Genomic DNA, 25,167 nt, shown 5'->3' on the forward strand with positions numbered 1-25,167 from the left:
AAATCAGTTGGTGTAGTTTGATATGTAGATCACTACCTTAAATTGTGTGGCATATTTTCAGTTCTGATCAAATTACACACTGATTTTCATAAGCTTATGTAGAGAAAACATGAAACACGCAGTGAGCAAAATGCATTTGGGATTGTGTAACTGTCAATAATTGTTTTATAAAGCAACACACTGATCAAAAATATCTACTTAAGATAGATATAAAGCATTGTTGAGTTTGAGAGAGAATGTTTGACTAAACCCTAAAATCACAATGGCAGGTTATACTGGCTTACTTCATTGAAACATAAGCAATTAGGAGATTGGCTTTTACAGCAGCAAATAGTGCCACAGACCTAATGGTTTTTGAAAATCCACCATAATGAGCATCTCCATTTGGTCCATGAGCTTTAAATATCCACTTGCCCAGCTTTTTGATCTCTGCTTTGTCTTACTATCAGTCCTGCTAGGCAATTGCAGATTGGGTGCTATGCTGAGGTGCTTTTGGGAACCTGTAGTCCTGAATCCTGCAACTAAAAGCAAAATATAATACAGGCAGTCCCCGGGTTACGAACGCCTGTACTTGCGTACCGACCTCTGTAAAGCCTATTATTTAAAAAAATGGAGTTGCGTACAATGGTTCGTACTAACGAACGGGCGGACTACATTGCGTGACGCTCTAAACACTGCGCGTTTTCAGCGGTTCGTCGGCCCGAGGGAGAACAACGCCATGCCGTCGTCGCCATTTTAAGTCGGATTGCGTAAACACTGTTGTGTGCGTTGTGTTCCGACTTGCATACATATTCAACTTGCAGACAAACTTAAAAACGGAACTCGTTCGTAACCCGGGGACTGCCTGTATTGAATATAAAACTTCTTATAGTAAAACTTGTGTAGTTTCCAGGAAATATAGCCTCCAAATTTGATGATCACTGATTCAGAAGAAACTGATGTATCAAGTAACTGGACAATCATATGATGGAGTTTAGCTCAGTTTCCAAAATCTTTGAAAAAGGTTCCACACGAAGGCCTGCTATCTGAGCCGGGATTCGGATAAAACTATGAAAGAGATCACAAATCGACTGAAGAATAGCAGGTGCTTGGAGAAGTAATGATTCGGGCTGATGGTGACTGCTAGCAGTCTGCAAAAAGCCCATTGATTTCCGCAACTAAGTTAGATGTTGAAGCTCTGTGTAAACTACTCAAATCTAAAGGTGATGTCAAACTAGCTGGGGCAGTTAAATGAGGAACCAGCAGACTACTTTGGAAGAAATAATTGAATTATAAAGTAGAAATATTGTAGGTCATTAGCAGCTGTTGGTTTATGTTTGATATATGTATAAAGATGCAAGTGTTTCACACGAGAAGAAAAAACTAATTGAAACAGCAAAAATAAATTCTGATGAAAGACCACACACCTGTTCCCTCGCAGGTCAGCAATTTTTGTTTTGTTTTTTCATTTCAGCATCCAGCATTTTTTTTGCTTTTGCAAAAAGCCTAGCTTCTGTTGGCCTGAGCGTTTAGAATACAATGACCTCTCTCCAACTGGTTGAGGATTTTTAGTTCCTCCAGATTTTGTGGAGAGAGGTTTGTAAAGGTTTGATTTGTTTCAAAGACTGATATCCAGACAGCCTCATTGGAGGCTTCCAATTCACAATCTGCACAGTGGCACCTGACACATCACTGACAAGTCCATTAGGTTAATGGGAACTATTTCACAATAGGTTGAATTTCTGTCTTTTTATCCAAGTGTAAATGACCCTTACCTCAGTGGGATAGCATTACAAGTAACTTATTGTAAAATGTTCAGTGTCAAATTTTGTTTGATCATTTGTCAAGTAAGTAGGGAGCTTTATATTAAAGGCACCATATAAATGTGAGTTGTTGCAGTCCATTTTCCTGAGCATTGACTAAAAATTGAGATTAAAGAATGCATCATATAGTTGTCAAAGGAGGCATATGTAGGTGCACTGTTACAGTTGCATACTAATGGAATTGTTAAACTGCATATTTTGACGAACCCCACACCAGCAGGAAAGAATTTCAATGCATTCAAATGCTAATTAGGAGAACTTGATACGTTGAAGAATTTTGCATTTCCCATTTCCCTTGGGCAACAGTGATTAAGAGCTAATGCTATATCTCATTAATATTGGCTTTCACTGGTTTATAAGCTGGTGCCATTCTCCAATATCTGTGGTGTTACTGTAGCACATGCAACACAAGTCACTACCAAATTATTTTTAAAAATTCCACACTAAAGATTATTTATAAAAGATAAGTGCAAGAAACACTTGGCAACAGAATACATCTCATAAATAACCTAACCTTAGTCGCAAAATATGATCTCAATTCTCTGTGCTGTTTTTGCCCTATTCCTACAAAAATACAGCATAGAAAGAAGCTATTCTTTCAGATCTGCCTGTATCTAACTCCTGAAAAGACTTCTCCAGTAAGTTCCACTCCCCTTCTCTTTCTCCATTCTCATTTTTCCTTTTCAACTATATATCCAAGTCCCCTTTAGACATTACTATTGCAGCTACTTTCATCATCCTTTCAAAATTCTCCCCTTGTTTCTGGCTTTTCTGCCAATTATTTGAATTATTTCAAATTTTTTACCTGATTTGGTGAACTCCATTAAACATAGATGATCCCATCGTACTATTGGAGTTCGTCAAGTGGCTTGGCCAGTATTCCTCTATCAACAATTGTCCAAGGGTCCACAGAACATTTATCTCATTCTCTGCACAATTTAGCTAACATAATGGCATCTGTACTTCAAAATAATTTTGATCAAGAAATTTTGTGTTGTCTTGGGATTGTGATCAGGTGCTATATAAACACAAGTTTTTTTTCTTTCAAATATTGGATGTCTTTGGAAGAGTTGAGGGCAGTTTAATTATTTTGATACAAGGCTTATTAATCCCATGTGTCATTACTCATTGGGCTTTCCGCTGTTTTAAGCGGGTCTGGAAGGTTGATGTGCATTCAGGGTTTGGAAAGAAGTAATTTCATTTAGTTGAATGTTATTTTTGATTCTGAAACTAAGTTTTTTCTAGTTTCTTTTACCAATCTGATTATCTCAGAAACTGATTATGACAGTGTGATGTCCTTAAGCTCAAAATATCTTATGGCATTTCTCCTGCATGATCTTGTTTATGTCCTAAAGTTGGCACAAATGAGTGGTTGCTCAGTGGAGATTGTGTCAGAACTCTATTTATAACGTTGGAGCTTCAAAGAGTTGCATCTGTCTCTTGCACTATTTAAATGGGATTGCAGCCTGCACATTGAGCAGGCAGGAAATTTGAGTACATATCAATGTACTTTCGTTGTTTTAATTTAGTACATTTTCAATGCTTCCTTTCCACAAGCTCTAATTTAGGGTTGAGATGTGTTTTTTCTCTTGCTTCGAAATCTCAAAAATTGGATTGCAAATTACTGCTCCATTGGGAAACTATTTTTGTTCCATTGTCATTGCAATAGCACAACTGAAAGTACTATGTGCAGTTTTGGTCGTCGTATCTAGGAAGGATATACTTGGAGGTTGTAAAGAGAAGATGCACTTGATTGGTCCCTGATTTTTAAGGGCTGTCCAATGATGAGAGGCAGAGTAAATTGAGCTGATATTCCCTTGAGTTTAGAAAAATGAGGGGTGACTTCACTGAAACATACAAGATTCTTAAGGGGCTGGTAGGTTATTTCCCATGACTGGGGAATCTAGAACACGGGTGCAGCCTAAGGATAAAGGGTTGCTTATTTAGGACTGAAATGAGTAGAAATGACATCACTCAGAGGGTTTAAATATTTGGAATTCTTTACTTCAGAGGGTTGTGGCCGCTTCAGTGAGTATGTTCAAGACAGATCAATTGATATTTGATCTCTCTGTGAAAATGAGATGGGAGAGCAATTATGAAGCTGGAGCTGAGGTAATGGGATTATCCCTCGATCAAATAGTCTACTATTTTTTATGTTAGGAATTTGGTAAATGTGGAATGGCCATTTGAGGATTGCTGTTAAATAAGGCAACTTGTAGTGTTCAGCTACACTACGCTGTTCTATGAGCAGCAATTATAGAATCTGTTTCAACTGCAATACCTGATTTGTATTAAAAACAGTGGCAACACATTTTGGATCAGTATCATGTGATGGGAACTATTAAGTTGATGTTTCAGATATGAGCACTTCGATGAACAAGATTTTAATGTGCAAATTCAAGGGAAAGATGTGCAAAATCAGTCAAGTAAAAAGCAGGAAATAGTTGAATGACAAATGATATTAGCATAAAACACTTGGAGACACAATATGAAACATCAAAGATATTGAAGATAAGGCACATTGAGGGTGGACTTGGTTTGCCCCCAGTTCCTGAAGCATTCACACATTTGTGCCTCAATTTTTAAATAATTCCTCTTATTGTCTCATGCTATAACACCTGCCATTTAGCATTCTCCTGCTTTGCTCAGGAGTACTAATACAGACTTTTTACTGCACATTTTCTCTCCTCATTGCTTTTGTTCTGTTTCTTCTTAAATGTTTTTCTTAACATTATACAATATTCTGAAAAACTAAACATTGTGTTAGAAAACATACAATCAACTACTTTGTTGACTAACACTTGCTTTTAAGGGTGGAACCAAGTTTTGATTAAAACTTCCATCAAAGATTTTCATGATTTCATGTTTATAAATGGGTAATACTTTGTTTTATTGGCTGCATATTCCCTGGAGACTTGGTAACTGCACCACATGGTGCAATACTGAGCTATGTTGTTCAAAATACTCTGTTTAATCAGTCAGTTTAGCAATCTTTGCTGAGGCGATGAATTAGTTATTCTCAGTATTCTTGGGGCTTTGAGAATGTTGAGGAAAATGATGTTGAATGTACCCTTAATTCACACGGGTGCCCATTTTTAGCAAAGGGGCAAACTAATTGGCCATCTTGTATGCATTTATTTCAGAAATGTTTGTGTATTAATGTCTGTAATAGTGGTTAGCACTGCTGCCTCAGCTCCAGGGACCCGGGTTCAATTCCGGACTCAGGTCATTGTCTGTGTGGAGTTTGCACATCCTTTCGTGTCTGCATGGGTTTCCTCCGGGTGCTCCAGTTTCCTCCCACAATCCAAAGATGTGCGGGTTAGGTTGATTGATTAGCAGGGTAAATGTGTGGGGTTACGGGAATAGGGCCTGGGTGAGATTGTGATTGCTGCAGACCTGATGGGCCCAGTGGCCTCCTTCTGCACTGTAGGGATTCTATGATTCTATAATTCAAATATTTCAGTAGGAGTTAAAGCAAGAGTGTTTATCTGCTTTAAGACCCTATTCCAACTGATTTCGAAACTGAAACATTGAGAAAAGTTAAACATAAGTTAGATGATCAAACACGAGCACAGTGGCAAGATTACCACAATGACTAAATGTTAGAGAAGCAATTTATAGACGAGTTTCAATACCTACATCACAGCCCAAGTGGTTTGTCTTTTTTAACACGGTAGTTGAAGTCAACCATTTTGGTGTGTTCATAGGCTGCTATAATAACAGAAAATGCTGGAAAAACTCAACAGGTCTGGCAGCAGCACCTGTGGAGAGAGAAACAGAGTTAACTTTTAATTTTTCTGTTTTTATTTCCGATTTCCAGCATCTGCAATATTTTGCTTTCATCAATAGATAAGACTGAACAAGGTCAGTGGGTTTCTTTCTCGAAAGATCCTTAGTCAACGCGTTGGGTTTTCAGAACAATCACCATTACCAGTATTTATTATGACTAATGCAGTCTGCTTTGTAATATCCGTTTTTCATAAATGATGGCACTTGTTTCTGTATCTGATTTGGAAAATGCTGTTTAAACTGTCATTGCTGCATTCTAAATTGGGCCCAACATAACCAGCTCTTCCTAATGCACAAAGTTTCATCTTACAACCCAATTCCAAGCAGCACTTCTATGAGAAGTTGTGATTTATCACTGAATTAATTTTCCACTTATCCCAGAGTCTCAGCAAGAGGCACCTGGAAAACAGGAGGTGGAGTTTCAAGCTAAGGTTTGTGTAAAATTTCCAAGGGGAAAAAAAACCTGTCAGTGTTTCAGTATTGGCAAAGACATTTTAATGGCAGCTGAATGCGTTCTTTTGTTTTCACAGCTTCTAATGAGAGCTGCTTATAGATGCAGCAGTTGTGCCTGCCCGTGAAATGATGGTGTTCAGCTAGTTCAGAGGCTGGCTGTAGAAAAACTCTACAAAGAGCTTTATGCATAAATAGCACACTATCACAAAACAAAGTACAGTGTGTTTCTTGGAGATCCATCATTGTGTAAATTTATATAAGATAAAAGAAAATTACTGCGGATGCTGGAATCTGAAACAAAATAGCATAAATCCACAGCAGTATAAATCCCATCCTCATTCCAGTTTCTTAGCTCTGATGAAGTCATCTGGACTTGAAACGTTAGCTCTGTCCTCTCTCCACAGATGCTGTCAGACCTGCTGAGATTTTCCTACATTCTCTGTGATTGTGTAAATTTAGTTTGTTAGTCTTACAAATCTGAATTAAGCTTGTACTCAAATGTCTTGGTTTTATTTTTTAGATTTCTATTTCTATTTGTCCATTTCAATTCTTTTTGTCTGATTTGTCGCAATTTTTTGTTTTCCATTGCTGTTATCAGATGCTGTACCTCGCTTCTAACTTGGTTCTGTTGCTGAGTTTTAAACACATTGCCATTACTTCATATTGTGACCTTACAGTGAATAAAATCTCAGGACATTCAATCTAAATCACCCCCTAAAACTTCCTCCTCCTAGTTTCTAGAACAGGCTTGTCCAACATGTGGTCTGAGGGTGCTATGCAACCCCTGGAACCAGTTTTCAATATGCCGTTCAAAAAAGTACGTTTGAAGTGAGCTGTAACATGCACTCATCCTGTTACACCCTGATACTCACCTTTGCTCAGCAAGTTGTTTCTTTTCATACCCCCTGTTTTTTTGGAAATTCCTGTTTAATGTTCTGTCAAACTTTATCTTTCTGAAGTTTGCTAGTTGGCCCCATGCCAAAATGTTGGACAACCCTTTTCTAAATCATCTTTACTTATTTTCTTGGGTTTTTTTTCAATAATGATGGGCAAACTGTGATATAGGGATCCCTAAAAGCCTAAGGAGCTCAATGTAATTTGTCCCTTGTTTTCTGGTTTCTGTTGTCATTAGATAAATCATAACACCAAAATTAGAATGAGTGACTTAAGATTTGCGCAGATTAACGTGATGGAGATTTAATCCTTGGTCCCCAAAGCTGTATTAAATGCATTAATGCAAGCCTGCATATTGCAAGTACAAAAGATGCGGAATGACTATTCAGCCAGATGCATCCAGATACAGTAAAGTTCTGTTAAACAACTATGTAATCTCCTGCAAAGACAGAGGGCAACTTTTGGGAAATTCTTCTCTGGAGTCTGTTGTGGGCTGAAGATGGTTGTAAATGCTCAGTCTGTAATTTGCACTGGAGTGCTGGGCTCTCCCATCATTGAAAGTGGGTTGGGTTGTTGCTGGAGCTGCCGCCTCTAATTTAACTGTCCATCACATGTGAACATGGCAGGGTGATGTGGAGATGCCGGCGTTGGACTGGGGTAAACACAGTAAGAAGTCTCTCAACACCAGGTTAAAGTCCAACATGTTTATTTGGTAGCAAAAGCCACTAGCTCTCGGAGCGCTGCTCCTTCGTCAGGTGAGGTCATGGCAGGGTGGCAGAGTTTTGACCTGATCTTGTTGTGGAGTTGCTTTACTCTGTCTTTTGAGTGCATGTAGTCCTGTGTTATACCTTCAGATTGGTACCTCATTTTTAGATATGCCTGCTGCTGTTCCTGGCATATTTTACTTTTGCTGAACCCCTGGCTTGATGGCAAGGACAGTGTGTGTGATAGTTCAGGCTTTGAGGTTATAGAGAGTGGTTGAATATAAAGCTGGATGACTGGATGCCTCATGAATGTCTAATGTTGAGCTGTTAGATCTGTTCAGAATCTAATCCATTTAGCATTGGTAATGCTGCTTAAGATGGAGAATATCCTGTATGTGAACAGAGGACTTGTTTCCACAGGAACTGTACGGTGATCACTCCTACCAATTTTGCCATGGGTCGATCCATCTCCAGGTAGATTGGTGAAGGATGAGGTAAAGTTGGTTCTTCCTTTGTTGGTTCTCTCACCACCTGCCACAGGCCCTCCTGACTAGCAGCTATGCCTTTCAGGGCTTGCTGAACTGGTCAGTAAGTGTTGTTCAAGCTGGTGTAATACTGAGGGAGGATTGTTGTAGATGGCAATCAAGATTTCCTTGCCCATGTTTAAACTGAAGCCATGATTTTGAGTGAAATCAGGAACCACTTATTCACACACGTGATAGTGGAAATTTCAAATCTTTTCAACTGGATGCTGGGTCATTCAACATTCAAGAGCAAGTGATAACATTTTGGGAGGGTAAAAGTATTGGGGGCTATGGAGTATAGATAGGTAAATGTGGTTGATGTACAGATCAATCATCTAATTAAATAGCACAGATTCAAGGACGAAAGATCTCTTCCTGGTCCTATGTTCAAATTGTCTCTAACAAGAAATACAATCTTTTTTCAGTCTTTCAGAGATGACGCGTTTGATTTTACAATGCTGAATGAAGATGAAGTATGTTTATATGACATGGAAGTAGTTAATGGCAGTTTTGTTGCTAAATGACAGCAACAAAGTTCAGGAGGATTTTTGGTTATATTGTGTGTAATTAACCAGTGCTTTTTGGGAGAGCAGCTGCTTATGATTTTTTCCCAGTGTGAAAGAGTGCATCACCTCCTTTCTGCATTGCTGAAAGGCATTGTGCTGTATACAGAGATCTCTTTGTAATCAGTGGAGAGACTGCTTTTTCAGGCTGCTGGTAAATACATTTGACTTTCAGAATGTGGAGTGGTGGCTTGTATTTATGCTCCACCTACACAGTGTGGTTTTAATCTTCTTGGTTGTTGTGGTTATGTTAGGTTTTTACTCGCATCTTGCCTGTAGCTGTTATCTGGATTTTTCAATAAGTTCTGGCTGTAATGGTGGGACCTGTGACAGATTGGGAACCCCTTGAGCTCCACAGCAGGCTTTGTCATAAATCTCTGGCTGTGCCACAACATTGGCATCTTGATTCCAGTTTTCCAACTATCAGTGGGTGGGATGAAGCATCAAATCTGTCAAAGCGGAGACATTTAGAACAAAGAACAATACAGCACAGGAACAGGCCCTTCGGCCCTCCAAGCCCGTGCCGCTCCCTGGTCCAAACTAGACCATTCTTTTGTATCCCTCCATTCCCACTCCGTTCATATGGCTATCTAGATAAGTCTTAAACGTTCCCAGTGTGTCCGCCTCCACCACCTTGCCTGGCAGCGCATTCCAGGCCCCCACCACCCTCTGTGTAAAATATGTCCTTCTGATATCTGTTAAACCTCCCCCCCCTTCACCTTGAACCTCTGATCCCTTGTGAATGTCACCACCGACCTGGGGAAAAGCTTCCCACTGTTCACCCTATCTATGCCTTTCATAATTTTATACACCTCTATTAAGTCTCCCCTCATCCTCCGTCTTTCCAGGGAGAACAACCCCAGTTTACCCAATCTCTCCTCATAACTCAGCCCCTCCATACCAGGCAACATCCTGGTAAACCTCCTCTGTACTCTCTCCAAAGCCTCCACGTCCTTCTGGTAGTGTGGCGACCAGAACTGGACGCAATATTCCAAATGCGGCCGAACCAACGTTCTATACATCTGCAACATCAGACCCCAACTTTTATACTCTATGCCCCGTCCTATAAAGGCAAGCATGCCATATGCCTTCACCACCACCTCCACCTGTGACGTCACCTTCAAGGATCTGTGGACTTGCACACCCAGGTCCCTCTGCATATCTACACCCTTTATGGTTCTGCCATTTATCGTATAGCTCCTCCCTACATTATTTCTACCAAAATGCATCACTTCGCATTTATCAGGATTGAACTCCATCTGCCATTTCTTTGCCCAAATTTCCAGCCTATCTATATCCTTCTGTAGCTTCTGACAATGCTCCTCACTATCTGCAAGTCCTGCCAATTTTGTGTCGTCCGCAAACTTACTGATCACCCCTATGGGATCCAGGGCTTCATAGATGCATGAAGCACAAAGGAGGTTCTGATGAACCTTTGTAAAACATTGATGCACACTGGTTCCCAACTGGAGTATTGTGTCCACACTTGAAGGATATGAAGGCTCTAAAGTAGGTGCAGAAAAGATTTACAATAGTTTGTGGGATAAGGGACTTCAATTAAGTTTAAGTTTGTTTATTTATTAGTGTCACAAGTAGGCTTACATTAACACAGCAATGAAGTTACTGTGAAAATACCCTTGTCGCCAAACTCCGGTGCCTGTTCAGGTACACTGAGGGTGAATTTAGCACGGCCAATGCACCCAACCAGCACGTCTTTCTGACTGTGGGAGGAAACCGGAGCACCTGGAGGAAACCCACGCAGACACGGGGAGAACGTGCAGACTCCGCACAGTGATCCAAGCCTTTACCATTGGCAGAAAGGTAGAAAACCTGAGGACTGACAAATGAGAGGAAATAATTCTTTTATGCAGAGAGATAAGGATCTGGTATGCATAACCTGTGTGTGGTGATCGAAAGAGATTCAATTATAGCTTTCAAAAGAGAATTTGGACCATATCTGCAGTGAGAACTTGCAGGACTATTGTCAAGGGCAGAGAAAGGAGTGGAGCTTGCTGAATTGCCCTTGTAGAGAGTTGGAGTGGACTTGACAAATGGCAACAACCTGTGCTGTAACCATTGAGTGATTTATGTCTTTGAATTGGTTACCACTTTTTAAAAAAGGATGTGGAATAAGAAATTGGGATTATGGATTGGGTTATGGGATTTGGTTTGTTGAATCTTCAATCTATCCACATAATTGAAATCCCTCATTGGAAAAAGTTGGTCGCTTCTCATAGTGGTTGACAGTAGTAGGCAGGCAAATTGTCATTTAGTTTTAAATAGTTTTTGCATAGTTTCAGAAGTTTTTCTAAATAGAGTGCCAATCTCTACCACAGCTAATGCTTTGAAATACTGAGTTATGTAAGGGACATTCTTATTCAGATTGGGAAGTTAAGCCCCAATTCAAAACCTGTATTCACAATTTGGAATAACATGTTACTGCAGTATAAAAGGAATATTGCTTGACATACCTGTTTGGATTGATTGTAAGACACGATATAAATGCAAGTGTGCTATAGGTTCTTTGGCGACAGCAGGCAGAAGCTGGAGTTGTTTCGTTGTAAATTGCCCTGTTCAACTTTCTACCATGAATGTGAAATTGAGTTTTTGCTTTTAAATGAGGCTAATAGTGTCGGACTTACAAAATTGAATTGAATAAAGGAGACAAGTAAATTGAATTATTTGTTAAATGAGAACTTTCTTTTGTGTATTTAAAAGCCTTTGGAGCTTACACTCTGCCCAATTTTAAATTTCATGGTTGGTGATTGATAGGCGGGTTGAATTACAATGTAGTAAAATATATTCAAGGCAAGGAATTGTCTCGGTGTTCCGACCAGCATTTGTTCCTCCGACACCACCAAGGAGACGACTGTAATAGTAACCTGGATTTATGAAAATGGAAACATTTTTAGAACTGCCTTTAATCCTCTAAATGTAAGCGTTGAACTCTGATTTATTACAGCATTGTCTTGTTCTGTATATTACAAAATGGTATAGTTCCCTCAAGTGGCTGATTACATAAGTTGTGTTTTTTTTTGAAGCTAGTATTTTGTTGACCTATTTAGCTAAATGTACAAGTAATGTCATTTTCCACTTGACATGTATGTAATTCACACTTTGATTTTCTATTCTGAATGTATAGGTGTATTAAAAGATAAGTGATGTATTCCAAAAAGCAGATGCATAATTTATATCCACATATATTCGTGTTTTAAAAAAATACGTTATATTTAATGCTTCGTTGCAACATCACATGGTAAGAAGCATCATGAGAAGGTAGCAATCTACCTTTCCTCCCCAACCCCTGCACGTTGTAGTGATTCCAGATGCAATAGTCATGAAATTATGTTTGGATTGTAGCAGGATATTTCAAGGACCATTGGAAAGATAAAGAAAATCCCTGTGGCATATGATATTTTAGAAATGGTTCTGTCTTTTTTGATGCGGAACACTCAGTTTTTATATTCTTTCCATTTTTCTTCTGACTTAATGCAGAGCTGAAGAATGCATCATTAGATTTGTTCATCAGAAACATTGCTGAATGAACCTTGGCTTCATTCAACTTTCCCACCCATAAACACTCAAACTTACTGCCAAATAGCCAGAATATAATTCTAACATGATCATTTTAAGTGAATACATCAACACTGTTGCTTTTCTGATCTGATGCTTGAACATTTGAATGACAGCATGCATTTCAGCCCTCCTTTATCTTTGGTCCCAATGGTTTCCACTTTTGTCTCATACTGTAACTCTAACTCTCAATATCTTGAGGTTTGTTGGAGTTCTCTACTGTTAATTTCCAAATCGTGAATCACTGATCACCAACTTCCATTAGATTGCATTCCCTCAGTGCTCTCAGCTTCATGGAACCTTTGCAATGCAGAAGAGCATTTGGCCTATTGGGTTTGCACTGGCTCGCTGAAAAAGAATTCTACCTAATCCCCACCCGCTTTATCCATGTAATCTTGCACATTCTTTCTTATAGCAACCAATTCCCTTCGAATATTTTGGTAGTATTTTCATTGCGTTGCTGTTCTGCTGTTACTTTTAACTTGCTCATCTGTGGAGGCACATTTGGTATTTATTTTATGGGGTTTAGAATCCCTGCAGTGCAAAAGGTGGCGATTCAGCCCATCAAGTCTGCACCGACTCTCTAACAGAGCATCCCATCCAGACCGTATCCCTGTAGCCCCACATATTTGCCCCACTGATCCCCCTAACCTGCTCATCTTTGGGCAAACGTGGCCAATCCACCGAACCTGCACATCTATGGACTGTGGGAGGAAACCGTAGTACCCGGAGGAAACCCTCACAGACGTGGGGAGAATGTGAAAACTCCACATAGTCACCCAAGGCTGTAATCGAACCTGTGTCCCTGGCACTGAGGCGACAGTGCTAACCACTGTGCCACCGTACTGAGGTGATGTTTCTATTTTTCTGTTGAAAATGCATCACCTCACATTTACTGTGCATGACCCCAACCTTTCTGTTGCCATTTCAACTCTGCATCGTGCTCACATGTCTGTCCTTGGCTTGCTGCATTGAAGCCCAACATTAAACTAGAGGAGCAGCATCTCATCTTCTGATTAGGCCCGATACAACCCACAGAACTCAACGTCGAGTTGAACTTTAGACCATGACCATTCCCCTCTCATGACTCTCTTTATTTTGTATCAAAACATTTTTTATCCCAATGCAAAGCCCCACACCCACCAGGGCACTGGGCCATCTGTCACTTGTTCTCTCACCAAGCACTGATTTTATTCCATTAACTGCCAGCACCATCAGTCATTAATGTTTCCTGTTACATATCTTTGTTGCAATCTGTTCTAACTCCCACCAACTACTGACCTGATTCTCTGCTTAGCTGCGGCACCACTTTTGTACAGTCAATCGCATTCCTACCTCTCTTTAGCTTTGAAGTCATATGGACTCAAAATGTTAACTATTTTACTCTCTCCGCAGATGCTGCGAGACCCTGGGCTTTTCTAGCATTTTCTGCATTTGTTTTAGGTTCCAGCATCCACGGTATTTTGCTTTTATTTATCTAGTTAAAGTTCGTTTGTCACTTAATTGTCCAATCTGCACATTTTCCTTGTCTCTTGAACTACAGTGTATTCTTCCTTGGTGTCGGCTATACTCCCCATTTGCTATAATCTGCAGTGTGGTCCCAGCACACATCCATGTAGAATACTGCTTTCTATCTTCCTCCAACCTGAATAACTAACTTTTAATCCTATTCTATATTCCACATGTATCATAAATTGCAATGGTTAGCCTTCATCAGTCTGCCTTGTGACAATCTTCAAGCCTTGAACATAAAATATCAACTTGATATCCACCACATGATTTACTATGATTTCCTATTCAAACCTTAATGTTTTGCGCTATGGGCATTCAGCCCCTCCAGTTTGTTGTCATTTCGTTTGATCATAAACTGATGTATCTCAACCCCATTTACTTTTGATTCATATCCCAAGTACTCTTAAAAAATCTGTCAGTCTCAAAATTTCACTTGGCTCAGAAGCCACTGCCTTTTGTGTGAGAGAGAGAATAAATTCCATATTTCCACCAGCACTTGAGTGCCTTTTAGATTGTTCCGCTTTTACTCTGAAGTTCCCTACCAGTGGAAATAGTTTCTCTATATCTACTGTATTGATGATGTGGAGATGCCAGCGTTGGACTGGGGTAAACACAGTAAGAGTTTTAACAACACCAGGTTAAAGTCCAACAGGTTTATTTAGTAGCAAATGCCATTAGCTTTCGGAGCGCTGCTCCCGAAGGAGCGCTCCGAAAGCTAATGGCATTTGCTACCAAATAAACCTGTTGGACTTTAACCTGGTGTTGTTAAAACTCTTACTGTGTTTACTGTATTGATCCATTTTTTTATTTTGAACACCTTGGTTAGATCTCCCACAATCTTCTAAACTCCTTGGTTTATGAAATCTAGTTTAATAATTTAACTCTTTCAGGATAGTCATTTTGGCCAATGTACACTGTACTCCAATGGCCAGTATATTCTTCCTTGTGCAGATACAGTACTCCAGGTGGGGGTCTGACCAAGGCTCATTGGAGCTGAAGCATAACCTTCTGTTCCATCAGCATTTTTGATTACTTTTTGTACCTGTGCTTTTGGTGTTGGGTGTATCAAATGCCTTTGTCCCTCCCCAGTTTCCCCTCATCATTTATCTAACATTCCTTCCTCTGTTATCACCACTTTATTCAGTTTAGTTTGCATATTGTATTTGCTTTACAAAGGCCAGCAGATGTATTCAGATGATATATAAACAAGATCATTTTAATTGGTAGCTATAGCTTAGGATCGCAGAACACAAGTGTATAAGTCCTGTGTTGGTTGCTTTGGTCACACAGAATCGCATGGGTTCTGTGTAAAATTTAAGTTTGAGTGGGCTCCCATTAATGTACGCATCATTATTTGGTTCTGACTGTAATGATTTAGGGATTAGCCACCACTGAAGTAAAAACACTAAATATAACCATTTTCTTACCTCTGGACACAAAACAGGACATGCCAGCAAGTGGAAAATGTATCAGCGGTGCTTTATGGGCTGCTTTGTCACAGTATCTCTGCTGATACCCAGCTGCACATGCGCTCTTGTCTGAACTTGCGCACAAAATCAATGACATGATTTGAAGGAAATGCAGTGCAGGATCTTTTTCGGATCCTGAATGCGTTCACTCAGTTTTTGTGCCCCATTGTGGCCATGATTCTGGACTGTAAACTCCATATCCCACTTTTGCAGCGCAAGGGCTTCTTCCTGGTAGCCTGGACTGAAGTACCTGAAGGTCGTCATATCCATATATGGGGATGCAGGCAGCAGTCCCCTGGTCCAACGGTGTACTGATTGTGTAAAATAGGCACACCTGGGGGAAGATTTGGCAGAGGAAGAGGGTCTGGAGCTGGAGATTCAGAAACTGCAGGGAGGCCGGGTCCTGATGGCCCACCTGCTGTGCGGCTCAAACTGGGTGATTGGCTTCAGGGTCTGAATAAGGTCCAACCGGAAGAAATTGTGGAACTGCAAACGCCTGATATAAAGGCTGTAAATCTAGAACAGTGGTTCCCAATCAGTGTGCTGTGACAAAAAGATTGTGATTCAAAATTCATGTAATTAAACTAAAACTAACCTTTTCTCATTTGCTCTGTGGTTACCATCTCCAAGATCTGACGAATCTTGGACCTCCTGTCCATGCGCATGACCGACAAGACTTGGAGCTGAAAACAAAGGTTCCCATGCGCCTGCATAAAAAACAAAAACTTAAAGGGTGCAAAAGGAGAAGCGAGAGAGAGGGAGAGGTTTAAAAAAAAAACAGATAAGAGGACAGAGAGAACTTAAAAACAAAGTTTCCAGTATGGGAAGAAGACAGAAAATAGGAGGTGTGCCTCTAAGATTTTTTTTATAGTATAGAGGGGTGCCATGACACAAAAGGTTGGGAACAACTGATCTAAAATGGGGCCTCTCAACTGGGTGAATCAGAAGCCTGCCTCTCCTTCCCATCCAGATTCCCGGCTCCATTCTTCCTCTTCGCTCCACCTACTCGAAAGGTGAGGCTGTTTTAATTGCTCTTTACTAACTGATGAGCCTCTTTGCTCCAGGCCACTACATTGCTTGCAATGACATCATGGAGTAAAACAGTACACTGCATGAACGGCATTGGCAGCAGATGCAGCTGCTTTTTTAGGCTCATGACTGTGCATAAATAACACTCTACTATTACTCAAGCCATTCTGATGCAGTTTTTTTTTTTTACAAACCGCTGAAGTCTTCTCACTAAATCTTTTGAAAATCTCTTTGACCCACACTAAATTACTATACTGTCATTTGGCACTTATGTGACTGGTAGAAGCAGCTGCTAAGTTGCAAATATATAAAAGGAGGAGGAATACTGTGCATGCATCTTACAATCTCATTTGTTAACTTTACAACTATTATTAAAATTCATGGCTTAATGACGGATTGAGCTGAAATGTTTAGCGGGTTTTCTTTTGTTTAATTTCCTATTTCCAAAGAGCGTCTCTTTCCCCGTAATGGTGAAGCCTCCTGCTGGAATGTGCAGTGAAATGAAATGCCAGTAACTCTGCAATGCATGATGTAATAAATTTGCATGATGTGATCGTCAGAAAGCAGCTGCTTATTGCTGTGTGACTGCTGGTCAGTTTAAAAAAAAAACTGCTGAATAAATGTTCAATAAATTGTCAAAACCTCCAACCAGTTTGCTGCATCAATTAATTTCTGCCTAGTATTCTCTTGGAGCACCTCTTTTGCCTTTTGACTAATGGTACAGATCTAGAGGTTTCCTTTAGTCTTGTAAAGAATTTACTGTAATCACCTATTTTGCTATCATGTGCAAATTTCACCATTACTCTCTCAAATAATAGATATTTGTACACTCACACAAGTAATTCTAGAGTCGAACGCTCAGAGACACTACAACCAAATTCCATTTCACACTTAAAACAAAACTTTTTAACACCTAACTTTTTTCCCTTCTAACCAATTCCTATCGTCTCTCATTCATATCTCAATTTCCCCTTGTAATCTCTCATTTCTTGTCAAAGGCTTTCCTAAAGTCCATGTACAGTATATCCGCTGCATTTTGCCCACTCCAACTCTTATCTGCTCAAAGAATTCTAGAGGCTTGTTTAGCAAGGTTGTTGCTTTTGATATCCACACCAGCTATTTCGAACTACTCCAATCTTGAGATGTAGTAATTTTATCTTTAAAGTTCTAAAATTTTCTTTACCACAGGTGCTGAGCTAATTGGCCTATAATTAACTCTGTATGCTATTTTTACAAACAGATACTATGTTCACCACCTGATGCACATCAGTATTCCATATAGACTTGAAATATTTCTAGGATTTCCACAGCTTTCTTTCTCAACTATCAAGTCCGGCCTTAGCGACAGCATTTGATCCATGATATAAATCTTGCAATTTCTTGAGTGATGAGGGTGTGTGAATCCATATTTTCAAATGCACTCTGCTTCACTGTTGCAATTCACCATACTTCTGCTCGAGGTGGTACCCATTCACCCTCTTCTCTCTCTCCTACCACCACCAAGCTTCAGTGCATTGTCAATGGCACAATCTTCAATATTCACCTTCAAAAGCCTCCAAGACTTTTCAGTGGATGCTTGAGGCAGTTTCCTGTTTCCTGCCTCCCTCTCTTGAATAGAGGAATTTTACTTGCTGCTTCCCTTCTGATGGAACCTTTCCAGAATTTTGGAAAATTAACATTAATCTCATTAGCCACCTCTTTTAAGACTTGGAGACGTAGCTCCATCACTTTGCTCAGTACCGCTTTCCCCCGATTGTAATTTCACAAAGTTTTTCTTTCCCCTCTGCCTCCTGATTTGCAGCCATTACTGGAATGTTTTTGTATTCTCTGTAGTGAAGATGGAAGCAAAATATTTGTTCATTTCATCCGCCATTTCCTTATTCACTCCGTTCAAACTGGGTGAATGGTTTCAGGGGCCAGAAGTTGCTAGTGAGGGTGGTCCCCCTAACAGCCACAATGTAGGACAAAGTATATAAGAAGAAATATTGGGTGCTTGTGATAAAGGGATGGCAACAATCGTGGATGACTATAGGCAGATGTCCCGAACCATGGCATCAAACAGGCAACACAGCTGTGTGGACTCGTTCTTTGCTGCAGAGAACTGTGTCATCCAAACAAGCCGGGAGAACCTTAAACCTATTGGATAATTGCAGAAGCTGAGATTCCTGCCTTCTGGGGTGCCCTGATCGGCATCACTCTGTGATACCCTCCTGTCCCTGACCACTGACCAAATCAGACCCTATCCGAAGTGGTGAAAAAAATAGGTACAAGACTTTTGCGTTGGTAAAATCACTGGGTATAACTCGCTGAGGGGAAGTGGAGGCATAAATTAGAAGGAAAATCCAGCATCAGTACTACTGCAATTTCGTTAAAAGTCTTGCTTCCTGCATTAATAAAGTGATTCCGTGGATAGAAAATTGACTAGGGTTAGGATGGATCTGAATGGAAAGTGGATGTTTGTCCTTCCCCATTCCCCTTACCAAGGCTGATTGTTAAGAACCCTGCTGATATTACCTGTGAGTGTATCCAAACCCCAAAGGATAACGTGAGCGATTTAAATCACTAACTTCAGATGGTTCTGGCAGTTGCTCAAAGAAAAAAAAACCACTTTGAACTCCAGAGTAATTATTGAAGCATCTAGATCCAGCACACGTGACCCCCCTCCCACTGCCCGAACCACATACTCCCTTGTCCCCTTCAAACATCCCATTTATGGCAGTTACTGTCGTAAAAATGGGGAGTGACCTATCCCCCTCTGCCCCAGTTATTCTGCACTGATGCTGCCGGTGAGGGGACATTACACAACTCGTGTGTCACCCACCCAGCCTGAATGTGGAAGGTTGGGCAAGGCAGGAGCTGTGCAATTACAGCAAAGTTAAGCATCGAGAGTGGCAATCCGGCAGAGATTGCAACTCTGTAGAAGTTACAGGTCAATGTGTGGAACAGTGCACAACCCAGTGAGGAACCAGTCCAATCAGAAAAAAATCACAACAAAAAAGACAAATATAAACTATGGTGCTTAACTTTATTAATAACTAAGCGCAGTGTGTTATCACTCCCACTTCTTTCCCTTGGCATGGACAAAGGGTGCATATTCCAGGTCTGGGTTCTTTTCCTCTATAATAAGTTTGCCAGAGGTTTCAGGGTTCTTTGTCCTTGCAGGCAGGCATCTCTTTGGCCAATGCCTGTCTTAGTAATCAAATGTTCCTTTGTACAAAACACAGGGTTGTTAGTGCATCTTCAGTGATAACGAGATTGTAGCTATTCTGAATGAAGTTCCAAGTGAGTCATAGTCTTGTCCAGTTTTAGAAATTAGCCATGCTGACATATATTTGTGTATAAAAATTTCTAAAAAATATAGTAAGATCTTTGCTTCTGGGACAAAAGCCTAAGCTTGGAAATTAATGTAACTGCTGAGATCTGCTTCCCTTACCTTTTCGATATTTATTTTGCTATGCTGTTCCCGTGATAACGTGCAGGGCTGGAGAGGATAAATCATTGCACTTTTTTTTTGCAGCAGTTACGCATGAAACACAGACCAGAGCCAAGGAGGTAGATTGAGGTGCAGAACTTTGGAGGATAGTGTACTTGGTCTCCAAGACAAAGGAGGATAATACGGTAAGCCCAAGAATAATCATCTTGTGATTTTGATCAGTTCATTGTTGATATTGAAGTAGAGCAGAGCCCATATTGGGAGGTCTCACCAAGGGAGAAGTGGAACAGTGGTTGCAAGAGTCATGTGATGGAGAATTGGGGGGGCTATTCATGGTAGAATTTGATGGCCTTGGTTTAGAATGAAGGGAAAAGGTAGATTACTTTGTGGTTGGGTATAATATGGGCTTTTCCAAGAAATTGGAGAAAATTGAGTGGGTGGTGATGCTTGAAAAGAGTTGTCAGTGAATATAGTTGGGGTGGGCGGGTGGTCTTGAATTCTGAACACCAGTTTCTTTTTAGTTCCTTGTGTGAAGATTACATTTGAAGTTTGGAAACTAGAAATTCATCATTGAGCCTGTTATTTTGCTGCTGTTCACCTTTTTTCCACCCAATGGGGCAGTGAGGTATTGACTTCTGGCAATTCAATATATTCTGATTGACAAGTAGTGTGATATGAACAACTTTGAAGCTTCTGTTGGAGAGAATAAATTTGACTTGGTCTTTGAACACTTGTTCATTGACTTCCTCCAAATCTGTTGCAGTGGCTTTCTGAGCAACATCTCTTTCCACGTGATAAAATCAATATATTGCAGAAGTTGGAGAGCGGAGGTAAATACAGGACTGAAAAGACTCAGCAGGTCTGGCAGCAGCTGTGGAGAGCAAACGTTTTGAGTCCAATATGACTCTTCGTCGGATGTCCGGTTCTAGTTGTGACTAAAATCCAACTTGCAACTGTAGATAATTGGTTTCAGGAAGCAGTAGAACAAACAATTGAGCAGATGTTACTTAGTTTAACAACTGCAAATAGAATCTTAATTATAAGTAAATAGGTGCAAAATCTGCTAGATTTACCATTTACAGAATCTAGCTATTTGGTCTTAATATAGGTAATTACCAAGCAATTACTTAAAGTCCCAATAATTCTCATAAAACTGGACCCTTACCTGTAACGGTCTGAGGGGGATGTCCCAGTGTATCTTTGGAGAACCCTAAATCCATGCTGGGAGCTCGGAAGTTACGGCCTAATTTGCCTGCAAGGATCTGAACGTTATATTCTGCTAAGTAAGAAAATGGTTGCTGATTATTCTTTTGTGTCTCTCGTGCTGTCTTGTGCACACTTGGTTAAATTGGGGCAAATCTTTTTGAAGTATGCCAATTCCTTTTAAAATTGAAGTAGGGGTAGAAAAAAATCAAATCATTGTCTTGTATTATTCCATCACCAAGTGGGATATTATAGCTAACTGCTGAGCTTCTCTGAAAGTATCCTTAGGATATTGTCGATAATTGCTCATCAAACTATCTCTAAGATGACTTGGCAAAATTACCCAAATGTAAATGTCTGTATGTGAACAACTAACCAGAACTCAGCGTATGAAACATGAAATTCTACATACTGAATGTTACTTCGAGGGGAAGAATTTAACTGGAAGCCATCAATGCAAGATGGTTATCAAGAAATCTTCAAGAGAAACTGCTTAGGGTGGTAAGAATGTGGAACTCCTCAGTGGTTGAAGTAAATATATTGGATGCATTTGAGGAAAAATTAGATAAACACACATGATGGGAGGGTTATATGATCAGCAAAATTTGAGGAAATGAGTGGAGCAGAAAGCTGGCATGTTCTGGTTGAGTCAATTGGCCTGCTTCTGTGCCATGTATTCTACGTGACAGCAGAATACATGGTTCAGATCCTTGCAGGCAAATTATTAGGTCGTAACTTCCAAGCTCCCAGCATGGATTTAGGGTTGTTTCCAAAGATATGTTGGGGCATTCCTCTCGGACCGTTACAGGTAAGGGTCTGCATGGCAGTTGTCCAGAAGTGCTAAGTAGGAACCATCGAGATTTAAATCAGTAACTTTTGGATGGTTATGCCAGGATTACACCAATACTCAAAGTTAGAACTAAAATATTCTCCTAACCTCTGGGTAACTATTGTAAGTGCCTAAACCGACCCCGTGGGACCGTGCAGTGGTTAACACTGCTGTCTCACAGTGCCAGGGACCTGGGTTCAATTCCCAGCTTGGGTCACTTTTTGTGCAGAGTCTAACAAATGAGTGTTCCTACATGGCAAAGATCAGAAGTTAATTTCTAGTGTTTTAAATCTGTCTTTTGTCAGCCTATTTGCGTCTTAGAGAAATTTCCAAACTGGGATCTGATTCAAAACTAATTTGGTGGCAGGCTTAACAACAAATTGATGTGCAACAAAATAGATATTAATCGCTATTAAGACGTTCACCAACTGATATATATTATCACAAGTTGAATTTTTTTGCAGTCACTGTAGAATGACGTATTGTGAGCCCATACTTGTAACCCATGATGCTTTCTTCCTGAGATGTTCGTGGATTGTAGACAAATTTATTTTGACAGAAATTTCCGTCTTGACATTTTGGCAGCAGATACCCTCCCACCTCCCTCCCCCCCCTCCAAAATTCACGATTCTACACGTAAAGATAGTTGTAGAAAGATGATGGCAACCCTGATATGTGGACATATGTGGATATGTTTGCAGCCAAGCTGCTCTATTTCAGTCATAACACAGTAACACTTTACAGCACTCCTACAGGAGTGTTGGAGCAATCAGTGTTAAATGGTCTACATTATTTCATCCTGTTGGCAGCTTTTCATCAATGACAAATAGGTCAAAGACGGGGCTGCACTAAATTAATGTAGAGATGAAATATGGAAGGTTATTTTGTCTTGTCGCCTTACTGCAGTTGGCATGCATGACGGTCAGTTTAGGAAGGTTCCTCTGCACCTCTGCTTTTCAGTATAATGCTGGAATTCGAGGCTGCTTCATTTCAAGGAAGCTTTTTTAAAGGCTGACTTTTTAAGAAAATAAGCATGTGGAGCTGAAATATGCAAGGACTGCTACTTTATCACTGCTGCTTTTAAATGTTGATCTTTGCTTCTCCAGCAACGGTGCAGGGCTTCAAGACTTCTGGCTTTGTGGTCTATCCTGGCTGAGCTGATTTAGTTTCCGCGTTGAGCTAGAATTCTAGGTTGACGGACTAAATAGATTGAATCTTTGATAGGCTGGCAAAATTGAAGGAGGACCCTTTCCTGAGCTAACCATTAAACCTCCTGTTTTCACAAAATGCCTCACTAAAAGTAAAAATATTATTCTTCATCTAGGTAAAAGCAAGACTTTTCATATTTGATATTTTTGTGTCGGGGTACTAAATGTAGTTTTGGCCATGACATGAGCTTGATAACACTTAATAAGCACAAAGACACATGGAGCAAGGAACCAAATTGGATTTTAACAAGAACTCTTATGTGAAACATTTTGTGAAAAAATAATCAACACTATTGCTTTTCTAGACTTGCAAATAGATTGGGGCTCTGACTATTAAAAGTTTGAATGTAAACTTGCCGAATGTGACATGCACAAATTAGATGTTTCTTGGTTGTGGGGATATGTCCACTTTATAGGATGAAAATAGTCGATGCTTTGGCACATTCTAAATGGGGAAATTGACATCATCTGAATATAGATTAGAAATTAGATGAAAATTTATAATCGGATCTTTTTGTTAAAAAGTGCCACATATATAATATAGCTTGCATATATATAGAACTTTATTAGTGTGTAAAAACATGCCTCAGGTGTAAGGGAAATGGCTGTTTAGGGATCAGGTTAGGCAGACCAACCAAAAGCTTGATCACTGATTTTTTTTTTAAATGGGCTGTTAAAGTAGGAGAAAGAGGCCACAAGATTTTGGGAAGAAGATTCTAGATGGTCGATCCTGAGGACTTGTGTGTTCTGCTGCTGTTTGTGAAGAAAAGGGAGGGAGGGGATAGAGTTTATGGTCGGGTTGAAGATGATGTTTAGCTGAAAGGACTTGGTGCAAGGAAGACTTCAAAAAAAGCTTTGCATTATTATAACATCGTCCATGTTCCCATTATACTCCCAAAGTACTTCACAGCCTTTTATTTTAAAAAGTCACAGCTGGGTAAGTAAACACAGCACTTAATGTATGCACAGCAGTGTTTGTGAAACAGTCAAAGGTGAACGACCAGTTAAATCTGATTTTGGTGGTGTTGGTTAAGGGAAAAATGCTTATTAGGACATGAGCAAATCTTTTGTGTCGACGTGAACAGATAGTTGTGGCCTTGATTTAGTTTTTCAAAAAGACAATGTAACACTACTTCAAGATTGTATTGAAATGCTGGAATGATCATTGCACCCTCAACACTGAATTGAACAGCATACTGTATCAATTGAATCAAGCTAATGGCCCAACTTTTACAGTTATAATTCCAAGGAACTCTTGTTACAAGTGTGAAACTGATGGCAGCTCTTGTCATATGTAGTTAAATGCACAAACCTAGGAGTTGCTACTAGTGATTTCTTCTTCCTCCATGTGGCGCTGTCAAAACTTTACAAATTAAATTGTAAATTTCCACCCTTTTCCACTGTTAATCTTGCAGTTGTCACGGTCAGAATTTATTTTCTTACATTGATCACACAATGTGTTTTGTATGTGGTGTGTGTACTTTCTCAATGTGGTTGTCTCAATTTAAATAATTCCAATAATCTTTTTTGCTTTTCTTATAAGCAGGTGTTCTTCAGAAAGCTGTGAGGCTTTTTATAGTTGGAGGTTGGTTCTCAGGTGAACTTTGAGTTGGAACAAGTTGAGGCCTGCTTTCATGGCTTGCTTTGGCTGCTTAGTTGACATGTAGCTAGTTTGATGGTCTCTCTAAGCAACTCTTGCTGTTTTTCAAAGGTCTGAAAGCATCATTGTGCTCATCATGTGACTTATATAAGTTCAGAGCTTTTGTCCAAAGAAAGGTGGAGAGTGGATTGGTGTTGTCAATTCATCCAGTCTAATTGTGACGAGGCCATCAGAACAGAATGAAAGGTTGATGGAATCCGTTTTACATTATCTACCACAGAGTTTCCATGTTTCTTCTGTCTGTGAAACAGACAAAATTCTGTTTGTTGATTATCCATTTTTAAACAGATGTATGTTCCCTGGCTGGCACTGTATGTCCGTGCTTAACTTGGGTATTTGTTTGAGACTTGGGATTGTCTAGAGCCCAAAATGCCAAAAAGCACATGGTTTGCAGTGTCCATTTTAATACTGTTCAAAATATTAAACTATTGTCTGGAAGATAATATGGTGGTGCATGACACTTTTTTTTTTTAAAAAAGCACTTAAAAATTACTACTTGTTGAACTGCATACTAAGTCATAA

General features: G+C 39.9%; 1 protein-coding gene across 50 annotated transcripts in view; it reads left to right on the top strand.

The window, feature by feature from the left end:
- The window catches only part of LOC144503924 (poly(rC)-binding protein 3), a 153,280-nt gene that overhangs the window by 19,025 nt on the left and 109,088 nt on the right, over nucleotides 1-25,167 (top strand). For 42 of the 50 annotated variants that reach the window (XM_078229007.1, XM_078229020.1, XM_078229047.1 and 39 more), the window contains exon 2: nucleotides 19,830-19,930. The gene's annotated coding sequence lies outside the window, so the exon portion shown is untranslated. The remainder of the gene's footprint in view (nucleotides 1-19,829; nucleotides 19,931-25,167) is intronic. The other 8 variants (XM_078229009.1, XM_078229021.1, XM_078229018.1 and 5 more) reach the window with 1 other exon arrangement.

The sequence above is a fragment of the Mustelus asterias genome, chromosome 14 (assembly GCF_964213995.1).
Source record: "Mustelus asterias chromosome 14, sMusAst1.hap1.1, whole genome shotgun sequence".
In the NCBI taxonomy this organism is placed as follows: Eukaryota; Metazoa; Chordata; class Chondrichthyes; order Carcharhiniformes; family Triakidae; genus Mustelus; species Mustelus asterias.